The sequence below is a fragment of the Neopsephotus bourkii genome, unplaced genomic scaffold, assembly GCF_033783945.1.
Source record: "Neopsephotus bourkii isolate Nb327-2 ecotype Australia unplaced genomic scaffold, CSIRO-AGI_Nbou_v1 NB_1245, whole genome shotgun sequence".
Classification (NCBI taxonomy): Eukaryota; Metazoa; Chordata; class Aves; order Psittaciformes; family Psittacidae; genus Neopsephotus; species Neopsephotus bourkii.
In genome coordinates, this window is record NW_026901730.1 from 226,461 (window position 1) to 241,552 (window position 15,092).

General features: G+C 43.5%; 1 long non-coding RNA gene across 1 annotated transcript in view; it reads right to left on the minus strand.

Moving 5' to 3' along the window:
• Window positions 1–15,092, minus strand: part of LOC133218315 (uncharacterized) — a 145,095-nt gene that overhangs the window by 8,609 nt on the left and 121,394 nt on the right. The window contains exon 4 of the long non-coding RNA XR_009727098.1: window positions 3,275–3,548. This is a non-coding gene — a long non-coding RNA (uncharacterized LOC133218315). The remainder of the gene's footprint in view (window positions 1–3,274; window positions 3,549–15,092) is intronic.

Below are 15,092 nucleotides of genomic sequence, written 5' to 3' on the forward strand. Positions count from 1 at the left end.
TGTCCTTTAGCTATAGGCTGACATTCTTGTTTCTTTCCAATGTTATTCTGAGACTCTGTGATGATGTCCTGTTCCCATTTTTAGGTTTCTAACTAAATCCCTATACCTTTACATTTGCTTTGTGTTGAGCAACATACCTGAAGCACTGAGAAGGCATCAAATAGTAGGCCTGTTGCTGCAGAGTCAAAAACCCCACAAGTTTATATTCTGCTTGTTTCTTTAAATTCGTACTTTAAATTTCCAACTATTGGAAAAATATCTGACATGGCTATCTTTCAAATTATATTTCTTCAAGAAGTGAAGCTATTTCATTTTAAGAAGCAAAAATCTGTCTTGCTCTTTTAATTAATCATTTTGAGTCATTCATACAATACGGCCCTTTGAATGTTTTTGATTTCTCCTACAACAAAGTGCCTATTATTGTTTCTCTATATTTCTCCCCAGAATGATAACTATCTAACTATGGACACAGCAGTGCCACTCTCCTTACAGCTTTCTTCAAGTTACTTAACAAATCTTGGCTGGTACATCGCTGACCACGTGTATAAAGCATATTCTTAGTCACACCTCCCCCCCACCCCTGAGATGGTCCCTATGCTTTAAGTTGATACTAATAAAACATAGGAGTTCTTTCCAACTTCAGTGACATATGATGAGCTGCTCTGTCACACTGTTCATAGAGGTTAGGTAGTTTTATTGTGAAGCCATGCAGAATACTGAAAGTGGAATGAAGATGACTTGTCTAGCAAAATGAAAATACAGGCAAATGTGATATTGGGGTTTTTTTCAACCCATAGTATTATTTTTTGTGAATTTATACGCATGAACAAAGGTGGTAAAAACTATTAAAAAAACCCCAACAAATTACCCAAAGACATCAGAAGCTTTTTTCAAAGCTAGATTTCCTCTTAAGAAAGACACTTCTGCTGCCTGTCATGTATATTTATGAATTTACTCTTATATGGCAGTTTTCCTTCCCCTTACAGCAAGAATGTGAACTTCGAAAACTGTTGTTAATACTTTGTAAGGAACTGAAATACTGATAAAACTTGGAGAACATTCAGAACTATTCACAGTCCCTATTCAGAGGACACATTGCAATTTCAGCAATCCAAACACAGTATTTGGCAAAAAGTAATATTAGCCTTGGGGGCAGTACAGTCCCCAAGCTAGAGATTTTCTGATTGCTTGTCTCAAGGCAATCAGGAACAAAGGGTATACGGCCCAGAGGCTAGAGAAATTTCCTCTAAACAGATAACTAAGCTACTTTGCCTGGAAATAGTATAACTGCATACAAAGGTATGATATATTTTAGGTGCTCTTAGAATTTTTCCTTCTCCCCTCTGCCTCCCCCATGACAGATAAACTGCATGCAGTGAATCATGCTGCATGTAACATGATGAGTTACTGAAGATAAGAAGCTGGAAATAAATGTTTTTCATACACTGAGTTCACATGCATTTCACTGGAAGAGTTAGAAAAAGGAGTGTTTGATAACGAAATTACTGTGTTTCCTTACTGAAGTCACTTCCTGACAAGCAGCCAAACTAATTTTTTAAAATAAATGAGAGAGCTTGAGTAACCCACTTATCTTGGCTAGTCACAACTGGTGCAGTATTATTCTGGCTAAAACAATCTGTGTTATTACTTTACTCCTAAACAATATGTACAAGCCAACTAAAAACATTATGAATTTATCATAGCTTTCTGATTTCTACATTGAAAGAGGTAATACCATTTACAGCAAACCACTGCCAAAGATATTAACACTACCTTCCTCCTTAACCTTTGTTTTTATTTTCCTCCCCAAAGTGAAGTCCTCTTCAGGATTGTCAGCTAATAAATCATATTTTCATAAAGTATGTTTAAAATAAATGTACATATAAGAAACACCAAGAAATTCCAACTTCCATCTGAAACTCACAATGAAGTAAGCATAAGACTATTCTCAAAGAATTTAAAAAGCAGTTTAATTGATTACATCAGTAGAACAGAAGGCAAAGTAGTTCTGAATATATTTGTAGTACTTTTTAATATACCCAAAATGAAAGAGAACATGCGAACTCTAAACAGCTCAAAAAGCTTTTCAAAGTTCTATTAAAGCCATTCCTGATATTTTATTGGAAATATGTCCCATCCTCAATAAACTTCTTTCATGTTCTGCCATCATGTCAATGAACCTTTGTAGTCATGCTTTGTCTTCTGTGAGAAACCAAGCCAGAGGAAGTAGCTTTTGGTTTTCCCCACTTTTATAGTAACTACTTTTCCAATGTTATGTCCTTAATTCCGAACATTTGGTTGCATTTTACAAAAGCTCATTGAATTTTGAGCAATAAGCTCGAAAATCTCAGAAGTTCTGCTGACTAGAAAGCATTTTGTTTCTGCATATCAGAGAGCTTATCTACACAAATAGGATTTATAATCAATCTAATCCTTAAAAGTTATCAATCCTTTACGGGAATACTCTTAAATTAGTTTAAAAACTTCTATGTTACTGGAGATGATAGACCCTCAAGCAGAAGTAGCAAGGTTTACAAATGCTCTTTACCAAATCCACCATCCTCTTGGCCCCTTCCTACTGAAAAAAAAGTCATAATGGCCTTTCTAGGCATACCTCAGTTACTTTGGCATGAATCTGAGCCTGGCTACACAGCTTAAGCTACTTTAAATTTACCTTTGTTGAACAAGTGACCAGAATTTACAATGAAGTGCTTAAAGTGAGTATTCACATGAGCAGAATGCTCCACAGAGGGACTGCAACAGCACCAATAGCTTTCCAAGCAAATGTGTGTTTAAGATTGTACACCACTGTATTTTTGCTCAGCATATTCCATTGTTGCATTCTAAAATGTTGGAAATTGTCACTATCTAAATGCAGGGCTTTATTAGTAAAAATACAAACTTTACAGAAACCTGTCCACAGCATCAAGCACAGGGATCAGATTGCAGTGAAGACAACTACAGATCATTGGTCACCGAAGCTCTCAACTGATAATGACTAAAGCAAATGGTAAACCAACAAATTGTATACAATTATTCCCTAGTAAACAAGCATTTCCCTGAAATAAAAAAGCAATACTCAAGGAAGGAGCTATTTTACTAGCACCAAAGGTTTTAGGCAGAAAACTATTTTTAAACCTAAACATTCTATTTCTTACAGTAGACCTGATATCAAACTGTGCATGGAAACAAACACAGACACTGTGTTCAGTACTGGAAACTGAACTGTGAAAGAGACAGGGTCATATTTATTAAGCGTTATCCCAGAACTTACCTTTTTTAGCACTTACTTTTGATGATTACTTTAAACCAGCAAAAGGCTGTGCTACCAACTTCGTGATGGGCTGTATTCTGAACCTGACAACTTCTGCATTGGAAGCAGGAGGCATTGGATATAGAAGCATCTCCACTGTTGGAACTCATTTCAGCTGTTCCCAGATGACTTTCACTGGATGTGTTGTTATGGTGATAACCTGTGAACAGTTTTTAATGGTTGGAGGAACAGAGCCAGCGGAGTTTGAGAGAGAGATGATGAGCATGTGAGGATGCTACAAATAATAAAGCATATTTAAAAAGCATAAGGTAATAAACAAAACTACTCATACTGTGCAAATCTCTATGGAAACTACTTCGTACCTAATCAGACTCAAAAGCGGTAATATTTTCACAGTGTACGAAACAGTGTACTACTGCCAGTGTAAAAAACCTAACAGTGAATACAAACGACCTACATTAATGGCATCCAAGATGTATGGGGACTTCTAAAGCATCAAAAATGAAAATACTCTGTAACTAAATTCACTCTTTAAAGTAGAGGAGCACTTTAGTGCACAGTGATCATTCTTAAACACATTACCTTCTCACCTAAATTTTAGATGACACTAAACCACCTTCACAAACCCTATGAATTTCATTGATTTAGACTTCAAAGACATAGAAGATTTAAAGAGATAAATGTGCACTCTTGATTTCAAATTTTAATTTTCTGTTTCCAGTTCAGCTGGAAGCACAGGGTATAAATTTCTGGTTTTAGAGCCTAATTTAATAGTTTACATCATTAATACTCTACCACACCACTCTGTCACTGTTTACTTGGCTATGAAAGAGGAAACAACCCAACAACTATATGAACATCCAATAGCATTTCCAAAATGACACCTACCCACCCATATCTGAATCACTCAGACTATTTCAACAGATTTATTATACAAGTGTCTGAATTAAACAATAATTGCAAGGTAATATTGTGCAATAAGTAATAATTACTGAGCATTTATTCTTTTTTTCTCCTCCTTCCTTTCCTTTACTTTCTTGCTTCCTAGGGCAAAAGTTCACTAACACAGGACTATCCCATCTGTTTGCAAGATGACTGTTACCATTTTGGCTCTCAGCAACTTCAGTTTACAATATTTGGCTGCAGTAAGAGCTGATGTTAAAGCTTTTTTCACTCAGAAAGAACTCTCACACAAAACTGTTACTAACTCCACCTTAATATTGATAATCAGTGCTTAAATGAGTAGAATATTATTTATTAACATGATTTATTTTCATGCTGTAATATTCATAACTCCATAAAAGATCAGGACTACATGCTGTAGGAATCTAGGGAGACACTGCCTTTACACCGGTGAGTTTACAGTTTCAGCAGAAAACAAACTAAGAAAGAAAGAAACAAACAAAAAACCCTAAATAGGAGAATCAGGAAATTCTAGCTGATATTAAGGTAACTCATTTTTGTCACTGAATTCAAGTTAATGGTAATTAATTGATAACTTGCCTTAGGAGAAAAGCATGTAGATACATTAGCTAAATAAAGCAAAAACCAGCATCATTTGAAATGTTAGAAAGAAAAAAGTGAGAATAATACCATCTGACTGATGGGCATAGAAAATGACCTTAATGGCAATATTCTGCACTAGGGTGGCTAGAGCAGCCCCAGCAATCTGACTGCACATTTGTGTAGGTAGTGCCTTCCAAAGCCTATGAAACCAACAAGGCGGTACAAAGTAACTGCATTGTGTGACAGTGACTGACTTTAGTTAAAGCCATCTTATAATGGTAAACAATTCACTAATTTCAAGATAGAACTTGTTAACTTGAGGATACACAAGACCATTTATTGTTCATTTTTATTACATGTAATGGAAACACCATTTCATGCAGAAACTATTAACAGTGTTTACAAACACCAGGATATGAATCACACAAAAATAGCTTCCTTGCTATACAATGTCAATGCAAAAATAGGTTGCTTCAGAATGTTCAGGAAAGTCTCTTTAAGAGCGTTGGATCAGATTTACTGATCTTACGAACTGACGTATTGAAATGCCAGTGTTTGTGACCTCACATTAACCATTATTTGTATGCTGATTCCAACAGAATTGATTCTAAATATTGCTCAATATGTCATAAGGTGTCCAAAATAAGCATTGGATATTTCTGTTGAAGAATTACAAAGAACTGTACACATAATTCTGACCATCAGTTTCAAAACTGTGCCAGTTGTTGTAACCTTGTTGTGGATAGAACGACTGAACGTTCACAGGCTATTTCTGACTTTATGGAAACTCACCAAGTTATTCAGTGTGAAAATAGAGCCTTATGTGCCATATAGACCAGCTATTTTTTGACAAAAAGCAATAGAGTTTGTTAGATAGACTTTTTAGCAACTGAAATCCAGATTTTTAAAAGTCAAGTCCTTTAGGTGAATTTTTCCCAAGACGTTTGTCTAACTGAACAAAAGTCAAAGTCAGTTTTTATTTGCTATCCTTCAATAGAAAAAGCAGCCCAGAAAGCCACCTGTATGTTGGACTGCATCAAAAGAAGCAGTTCAAGGGAGGTGATTCTTCACATCTAATCTGCTCAGCACTCTGTTCAGCTCTTGGGACTCCAACATAATGAGGACATAGACCTCTTGAATCAAGCCAAGAGGAAGGCCACAAAGGTGATCAGAGAACTGAGAGAGCTGGGTTTGTTCATCCTGGAGGAAAGAAGACTCCAGGGAGACCGGCCTTAGAACAGCTTCCAGTGCCTAAAGGCGGCATACAAGAAGTCTGGATAGGGACATATACAAGGACATGTAGTGAAAGGACAAGGGGCAATGGCTTTAAACTGAAAAAGGAGACATTTAGATTAGATATTAGAAAGCAAGCTTCACCATGAGGGTAATGAGACACTAGAAGAGATTTTTCAGAGAAGCTGTGTCTGTTCCATCCCTGGCAGTGGTCAAGCCTAGGCTGGAAGGGGCTTGGAGCAACCTGGTCTAGTGGAAGATGACCCTGCCCATGGCAGGGGGTTGTAATTAGATGAGCTTTAAGGTCCTTTCCAACCCAAAGCACTCTATGATTTCATGCTTTGATAACTGGGACAGGAGCTGTGCTCTGGAATATACACACAAAAAATATGTACAATGGGTTATTTCTTGTATTGCTCTCTTTGTTACCCATTGTCAGACATATTGATGCGCCAGAATGAGAAAATTGCAAAAATCAAAGAATTAATCACTGATTGTGGTTTTAAATTACAAGCACAACAATTTCCTTTGAATCATTCATCAAAAAGCCTGGGAATTCAACTTCTGTCATATTTCACCTTTTACTGAATAAGTCATTTACATTCCTTTTTATTTTTCCATATTATGAGATCACTTACAAAGCTTAAAATAACTCGGCTGTTCTACAAACATTTTTCAGTTTTAACATTTCCTTGTTTATTTACTATATGCATTAGGGTTTTGAACAGCAGTTTCCCAGCAAATTTTTAAAAGCTTGAAATGTTCTTTAACAGAAAGTTAAGGGAGCTCCCTAGTCACACAATTGCAAGCAGAAGGACTCAATTTTGGAAATCTTTATTGAGCACATCCTTAAAATGTTTAATCCTACTGATTAGCAGCAAAACTATTTGCTAAAGTTATTGCTCACTAATGTATAAAAGATTATGAAATTTAGTCCAAAATGATGAAGATCAAAAATTTAGAATTACTACTAGGAAACAGTATAAGATAAAATTAAATCAAGTTAAGGCTCATCCATCTCATTATTTATAATTATCCAGGAGGTTCCTCGATTCTGTGGAAGACAAGTTCCTCTCACAAGTAATTAAGGAGCTGACAAGGAGAGGTGCCATGCTTGACCTCGTGCTCACCAACAGGGAAGGACTGGTTGGGACTGTAATGCTCCAGGGCAGCCTTGGATGTAGCAATCATGAGATTGTCGAGTTCAAGATCCACAGGACTGTGAGAAAGGCACACAGCAAGCTCGCTGCCCTGGACTTCAATAGAGCAGACTTTGGCCTCAACAGGAACCATAGGAAAAAGCCTTGGAGGGCAGGGGGGACAAAGACCTTTGGTTGATACTCAAGGAGCACCTGCTCCAAGCTTAGTAGTGTTGCACCCAGACTAGACAGAAATGGAGCAGGAAGGCCAGGAGGCCTCCATGGATGGATAAGGAGCTGCTGAGAAAACTGAGGGGGGAAAAAGAAGCTTATAAAAGGTGGAACTGAGGAGAGGTGGCCTGGGAAGAATACAGAGACATTGTCTGGGAAGCTAGGGACTAGGTCAGGAAAGCAAAGGCCCAGTTAGAACTAAATCTGGCAAGGGATGTGAAAGATAACAGGAAGTGCTTCTATAGATATTGTCCTGGGTTCAGCTATAGCAGTCATTTTTCTCCTTCTTAGTAGCTGGTGCAGTACTGTGTTTTTGACTTTCAGCCTGGGAACAACACTGATAAACCCAATGTTTCTAGTTGCTGCTCAGTAATGTTTACTCTGATCAAGGACTTTCTGAGTCTCATGCTCTGCCAGGGTGGAGGGGAAGTCAGGAGGAAGCAAAAACAGGACACCTGATCTAAACCAGCCAAAGAGCTATTCCATACTACAGCACATCATGCCCAGGATGTAGAACTGGGGGCAGTGTCCTGGGTTTAACACTAGCAGTCATTTTTTCTCTTTCTTGGTAGCTGGTGCAATGCTGTGTTTTGACTTTCAGGCTGGGAATAAAGCTGATAAAAATGATGTTTTGGTTTGGCCAAGGACTTTGTGAGCCTCATGCTCTGCCAGGGAGGAGGGGAAGCCGGGAGGAAGCAGAGACAGGACACCTGACCCAAACTGACCAAAGAGGTATTCCATACCACAGCACGTCATGCCCAGGATGTAACTGAGCCCCAGAAGGGCTAAGTGGACAGCAGGGTTGGAGGAGGTATCGATTGGTGCTTGGTTGGGCCGGGGGGGGGGGGGGGGGGGTCTCACCTGGTGATGAGGTGGTGTATTCTATTTCCTTGTTATTTCCTTCATCATTATTATGATTTCGTGGTAGCAGTAGTGATTTGTGTTATACCTTAGTTACTAAACTGTTCTTATCTCAGCCCATGGGAGTTGCATCCCTTCTGATTCTCCTATCCGTCCCTCCAGGAGTAGGGGGAGGGCAAGAAGAGGGGGGGAGTGGGTGAACAAGTTGTCTGGCTGGGGTTAAATTATGACAGTTCTTTTTGGCGCCCAACGTGGGGCACAAGGGATTGAGATAACGACAGATCTGACCAGATTAATAGTCACTCATCACAACGCTGATTCATGGGCTCTCAGAGTTGTTCCTCTTGATCTCACAGCTTCAGAATGTTATAACTTACTTAGAGCCGGTATTTCACAGTATCACAGTATGTTAGAGATTGGAAGGGACCTCAAAAGATCATCTAGTCCAATCCCCCTGCCGGAGCAGGAACACCTAGATAAGGTTACACAGGAACGTGTCCAGGCAGGTTTTGAATGTCTCCAGAGAAAGAGACTCCACAACCTCCCTGGGCAGCCTGTTCCAGTGTTCCGTCACCCTCACTGAGAAGAAGTTTCTTCTCAAGTTTAAGTGGAACCTCTTGTGTTCCGGTTTGTACCCATTTCCCCTTGTCCTATCATTGCTTGCCACTGAGAAGAGCCTGGCTCCATCCTCGTGACGCTCCCCCTTTATATATTTATATACACTAATAAGGTCACCCCTCAATCTCCTCCAAACTATAGAGACCCAGCTCCCTCAGTCTTTTCTCATAAGGGAGATGCTCCACTCCCTTAATCATCTTAGTTGCCCTGCGCTGGACTCTCTCCAGCAGGTCCCTGTCCTTCTTAAACTGAGGGGCCCAGAACTGGACACAGTATTCCAGATGGGGTCTCACCAGGGCCGAGTAGGAGGACCTCTCTCGACCTACTAACCACCCCCCTTGTAATACACCCCAGGATGCCATTGGCCTTCTTGGCCACAAGGGCACAGTGTCGGCTCAAGGTCAACCTTTTGTCCACCAGGACCCCCAGGTCCCTCTCCCCTACACTGCTCTCTAACAGGTCGTTCCCCAACCTATATTGGAACCTGGGGTTGTTCCTGCCCAGATGCAGGACTCTACATTTTCCCTTGTTATATTTCATCAAGTTATTCCCCGCCCAACTCTCCAGCCTGTCCAGGTCTCGCTGGATGGCAGCACAGCCTTCTGGCGTGTCGGCCACTCCTCCCAGCTTAGTGTCATCAGCAAACTTGCTGATAGTACACTCAATTCCCTCATCTAAATCATTGATGAATATATTAAATAATACTGGTCCCAGTACTGACCCTTGAGGCACTCCACTAGATACAGGCCTCCAACTAGACTCCGCCCCATAGACTACAACTCTCTGGCTTCTCTCCTTCAGCCAGTTCACAGTCCACCTCACTACCCGATCATCCAGACCACACTTCCTCAATTTAGCTGCAAGGATGCTGTGGGAGACTGTGTCAAACGCTTTGCTGAAGTCAAGGTAGACCACATCCACCGCTCTGCCATCATCCATCCACTGTGTTATTTCCTCATAAAACGCTAAGAGATTGGTCAAGCATGACTTCCCCTTGGTGAAGCCATGTTGACTGGCCCTCATAATCCTCTTATCCTTGATATGCCTTAAGATGGCGCCAAGGATAAGGTGTTCCATCACTTTCCCAGGAATGGAGGTGAGGCTGACCTGTCTATAGTTACCCGGGTCCTCCTTCTTGCCCTTTTTGAAGACTGGAATGACATTTGCTTTCCTCCAGTCCTCAGGCACCTCTCCCGTTTTCCAAGACTTGGTAAAGATGATGGAGAGCGGTCTAGCAATGACCTCCGCCAGTTCCCTCAGCACCCGCAGGTGCATCCCATCTGGACCCATGGATTTATGGATGTCCAGATTGCTCAACTGGTCTTTAACCCATTCCTCATCGACTAAGGCAAACCGCTCCGTTGACCTGTCTTCATCTGAGGTCTCAGCGGTACAGGGCTCTTCAGGACTGCCTCCAGCAGAGTAGACAGAGACAAAGAAGGCATTCAGTAACTCTGCCATCTCTGTATCTTCTGTCACCAGGGCACCCGTCCCGTTCATCAGCGGGCCTACATTGCCTCTGGTGTTAGTTTTACCTGCCATGTATTTGAAAAAGCTCTTTCTGCTGTCCTTGACCCCTCTCGCCAGCTTTAATTCCAAGGAGGCCTTAGTCATCCTAGCAGCTTTCCTACATCCTCTAGCAGCAGCCTTATATTCTTCCCAAGTGGCCAGCCCTTCCTTCCATGACCTGTAAACTCTTCTCTTCCACTTCAGCATACCCAGCAATTCCCTATTTAGCCACGCAGGTCTCCTGACCCTCTTCCTTGACTTCCTACGTGTCCCGATGCTCTGATCTTGAGCTCAGAAAAAGCAGTCCTTGAACGTCAACCAACTATCTTGGGCCCCTTTACCTTCAAGCAGCCTAGCCCATGGGATTTCCCCTAGCAATTGCTTGAAGCGGCCAAAGTTTGCCCTGCTAAAGTCCAGGGTTGCGATTCTACTTGCTATACTACTGACCCTACCACACAAGATCCTGAATTCTACCATCTCGTGGTCGCTGTAACCAAGGCAGCCCTCAACCTTCACTGCTTCGATCAGACCCTCCTTGTTAGTGAGGATGAGATCCAGCAGGGCTCCTCTCCTGGTTGGCTCATCCACCATTTGCATGAGGAAGTTATCATCTATACACTGGAGGAACCTCCTGGACTACGGCTGGGTTGCCGATTAGTCCTTCCAGCAAACATCAGGGAAGTTAAAATCCCCCACGACGACCATGGCCTGTGACTGTGAGGCCGCTCTCAGCTGCCTGTAGAAGGCCTCGTCAACTTCTTCACCCTCATCCGGTGGCCAGTGGCCTGTAACAGACCCCCACAGCAGTATCGCCCCTGCCAGCCTGCCCCTTAATTCTCACCCACAGACTCTCAACTCGCTCATCATCTGTCCCTGGACAGAACTCAATGCATTGTAGCTGCTCTCGCACATAAAGAGCAATCCCACCACCCCACCTGGCTGGCCTGTCTTTCCTGAAAAGAACATAGCCCTCCATGACTATATTCCAGTCATGTGAGCTGTCCCACCACATCTCTGTAATTGCCACCAGGTCATAATCTCCTGATTTAACACAGGTTTCTAGCTCCTCCTGCTTATTTCCACAGCTTATTTGCTGTGTTAGTGTTTATCAAGTGTGGGGCTTGGGCTAAGGTTCCTGTCTCACTGTACTTTATGGTAATGACTCGTAATACGGACGGGCTCCAGCAGCAGGACAGGGCGGACTTGGCCGTGGACTGGTACCTGGCCGTCCGGCTGCTCCTCACCATCCTGACCCTCGCCCTCGCCTCCGTCTGCGTGAGGCCGAGCCGAGGGGGAGCGGTTCCGGGAGCCGGCGGCTGCTGAAGCGGCCCGGGAGAGCGGCCCCGGGGACCAAACAGCAGTGAGACTGGGGCCGGAGGCCGCGAGAGAGCAGCTGACAGTGGAGGTGGTCGGGGCGGGTGAGGAGCGGAAGGAGGAGGCTGCCGAGCAGCTGGAGAAGGCCGCAGAGGAGCCAAACCCCGCGGTGGAACCAAGCCCAGCGGCCGAGCCCAGCCCCGCGACGGCCGAGAGCATTCCCCGGAAGCCGCCCGCCGAGCCCCAGGAGGATGCAGGAGACCCCGCAGCATTTCCCAGCAAGGCAGAGGAGAAAGAGCTGGACTCAGGAAAAGAGAAGCTGGTGGTGGGAGAGCCGGCAAGCACAGCAGCTACACCAGCCCCAGTGACAAGTACGGCAGCATCGTTTGAGAGTTCTGAAGGTTTTGAGTGGCCTTTGGGTACCCTTGGGACCTGCCTGCTGATTGTGATGGGGATCAGCATGTTGGCACACATACAGAGTGTGTTTTACCCACCACCACTTTGTCTTATCCCGAAATTTAAGCAGAGCAGGGTTTGGGTCTTATCTGGGGTTAGACGATGATATGGGACGACCAAGAGGTTTTCCCCAAGGCTGGAGAGTCATGAGTGGCAGGGTGTGTGGGACAGCATGAGCAAATATCTAGTCCACTGGGCCCCTCCAGTGCTTTGGAAGCATTGGAGATGGAAGGCAGCTGTATGGAGTCCCCAGCTACAAGTTGCAGAAACTGCTGAAGGGGACAGTGAATTATTTTGAGCCAGGCAGGCCCATGGCACTTCAGGCCAAAAGAACAGCGATGCAACATAGAGATGGACTCACGATCGAGGGGTGGACTTAGCAATGGGAACCATTGCCCAGGTTATTCACAAGTGTGAACACTGTACACAGCCTCTCCTGCTCTGAAAGATTGTTAAAAGAGATGGAGCCTAACATCACGGACTAGATGGACTCAGCAGCCTTATAGGGCTGGTCCAAGCACTAAGACAAGAATGGACTTAGATAAGAGTGATGGTATATTGAAAATGTGGGATCTGAGCATGATGTGAATGGTATGGAATAAGGGGTGGATAATGTCCTGGGTTTAGCACTAGCAGTCATTTTTTCTCCTTCTTGGTAGCTGGTGCAGTGCTGTGTTTTGACTTTCAGGCTGGGAACAAAGCTGATAAAAATGATGTTGTGGTTTGGCCAAGGACTTTGTGAGTCTCATGCTCTGCCAGGGAGGAGGGGAAGCCGGGAGGAAGCAGAGACAGGACACCTGACCCAAACTGACCAAAGAAGTATTCCATACCACAGCACATCATGCCCAGGATGTAACTGAGATGGAGCCAGAAGGGCTAAGTGGACAGCAGGGTTGGAGGAGGTATCGGTTGGTGCTTGGTCGGGCTGGGGGGGGGCGAGTTATCAGTGGCCTGGTGATGAGGTGTTGTATTCTCTTCCCTTGTTATTTCCTTTATCATTATTATTATTGGTGGCAGCAGTAGTGATTTGTGTTATACCTTAGTTACTAAACTGTTCTTATCTCAGCCCATGGGAGTTGCATCCTTTCTGATTCTCCTATCCGTCCCTCCAGGAGTAGGGGGAGGGCAAGAAGAGGGGGGGAGTGGCTGAAGAAGCTGTCTGGCTGGGGTTAAACCACGACAGGCAGTTACCTGGAAGGGGGAGATCACTGCTTCATCAGGCAGGGTATCCAGCAGTTACCTGGAAGGGCTAGATCTCTGCTCGGGTTGGCATGTGGTGAGCGGTTGTATTATCTTCCCTTGTTATTTCCCTTATCATTACTATTACTGGCGGTAGCAGTAGTGGTTTTGTGTTATACCTTAGTTACTGAACCAGCCTTATCTCAACCCATGGGAGTTATGTTCTTCCAATTCTCCTCCCCATCCCTCCGGGATCAGAGGGATGAAGGGTGGGGGGAGTGATCAAGTGGCTGCATGATTCTGAGTTACCGGCTGGGCTTAAACCATGACACTTCTTTGTGGCACCCAACGTGGGGCACAAAGGGTTGAGATAATGACAGCCTGACCAGGGTGTGCCTAATCATATTTGTGATAGGCATTCACTGTTTCGGATTAAAAGTCACTTGTCACAATGTGATTTATTGGCTCTCAAAGTTGTTGCTCTTTCTCAGAGTTTCAGCATGTCCTACCTTATTTACAGCTGGTATTTGTTGTTTTAGTGTTCATCGGCTTGGAGGCTTGGGCTAAGGTTCTTGTTTCGCTGTACTTTATGGTAATGACTTGTAATATAATAGACTTATTGATAATGAAACTGATCTGGCTTATGTTTCCAGTGTGGTCATCACCTCCTTACTTCGGGAGGTATATAATGGAAGTGTTTAGCAAATACACATCTTTTTTTTCCTTTCTCAGGTGGTCAACCCATGAAGGAGGCATTCCCTTATGCTCCCAGCTCCCCCAGAAGACTATTTACAGCATCATTTGAGAGTTCTGAAGGTTTTGAATGGCCTTTGGATACCCTTGAGACCTGCCTGCTGATTGTGATGGGGATCAGCATGTTGGCACACATACAGAGTGTGTTTTACCCACGACCATTTTGTCTGATCTTGAAAGTTAAGCAGAGTCAGAGATCAGACAACAATGCAAGAGGACCAAGAGATTATCCCTGAGGCTGGACAGTCATGAATGGCAGGGTGTGTCAAGTATGGGCAAATATCTAGGCCAGTGGGCCCCTCCAGTGCTTTGGAACTTCACCACTGAACAAGTGCAAAATCCAGAAAAATTAGTAAAACTCTTTTATGAGGTATGTGGTCATCCTGGTCATACCAGAGAGGTACAAATCATGGCAATGTGCTGGGGCTTGGCCTATGCTTACAGAGCCCTGTTCAATACTGTCCAGCACCTTCAAAGGGAAAAGAAAATGTCTCTGGATCTGATGGCAAAGCAACAGACAACACAGCTACTCCAAGTACAGCAACTACATCAACGGCAGCAACAAGTACAGCAGCTACTCAAACTCCAACAGCAACAGACAGTGCAGCTATTCCAGCTTCAAGTGCAGCAGCTACACCAGCCCCAGTGACAAGTACAGCAGCTACACCAATGACTACAACAGATAACACAGCTAATCCAATTCCAAGCACAGCAACCACACCAACCCCAGCGACAAGTAGAGCAGCTACCCAAACCCCAACAGCAACAGACAGCGTAGCTGCTGGTGCTACTCAAACCCCAGGCACAGCAGCTGCACCAACCCTGATAACAAATACTGCAGCCACTCCAACCACAGTGATAATCACTGCAGCTAAAACAGAGGACCAATTCGTACCAATATTGGTTGTCCCTGTATGCAAGGGGAAAAGCAAAAATGCGGCACAATAAGCAACCTGTACAGTGAAGAAAGATGAAGAACCAATGTACTTACTACACAGGACAGCATCTGATCAAGAGTT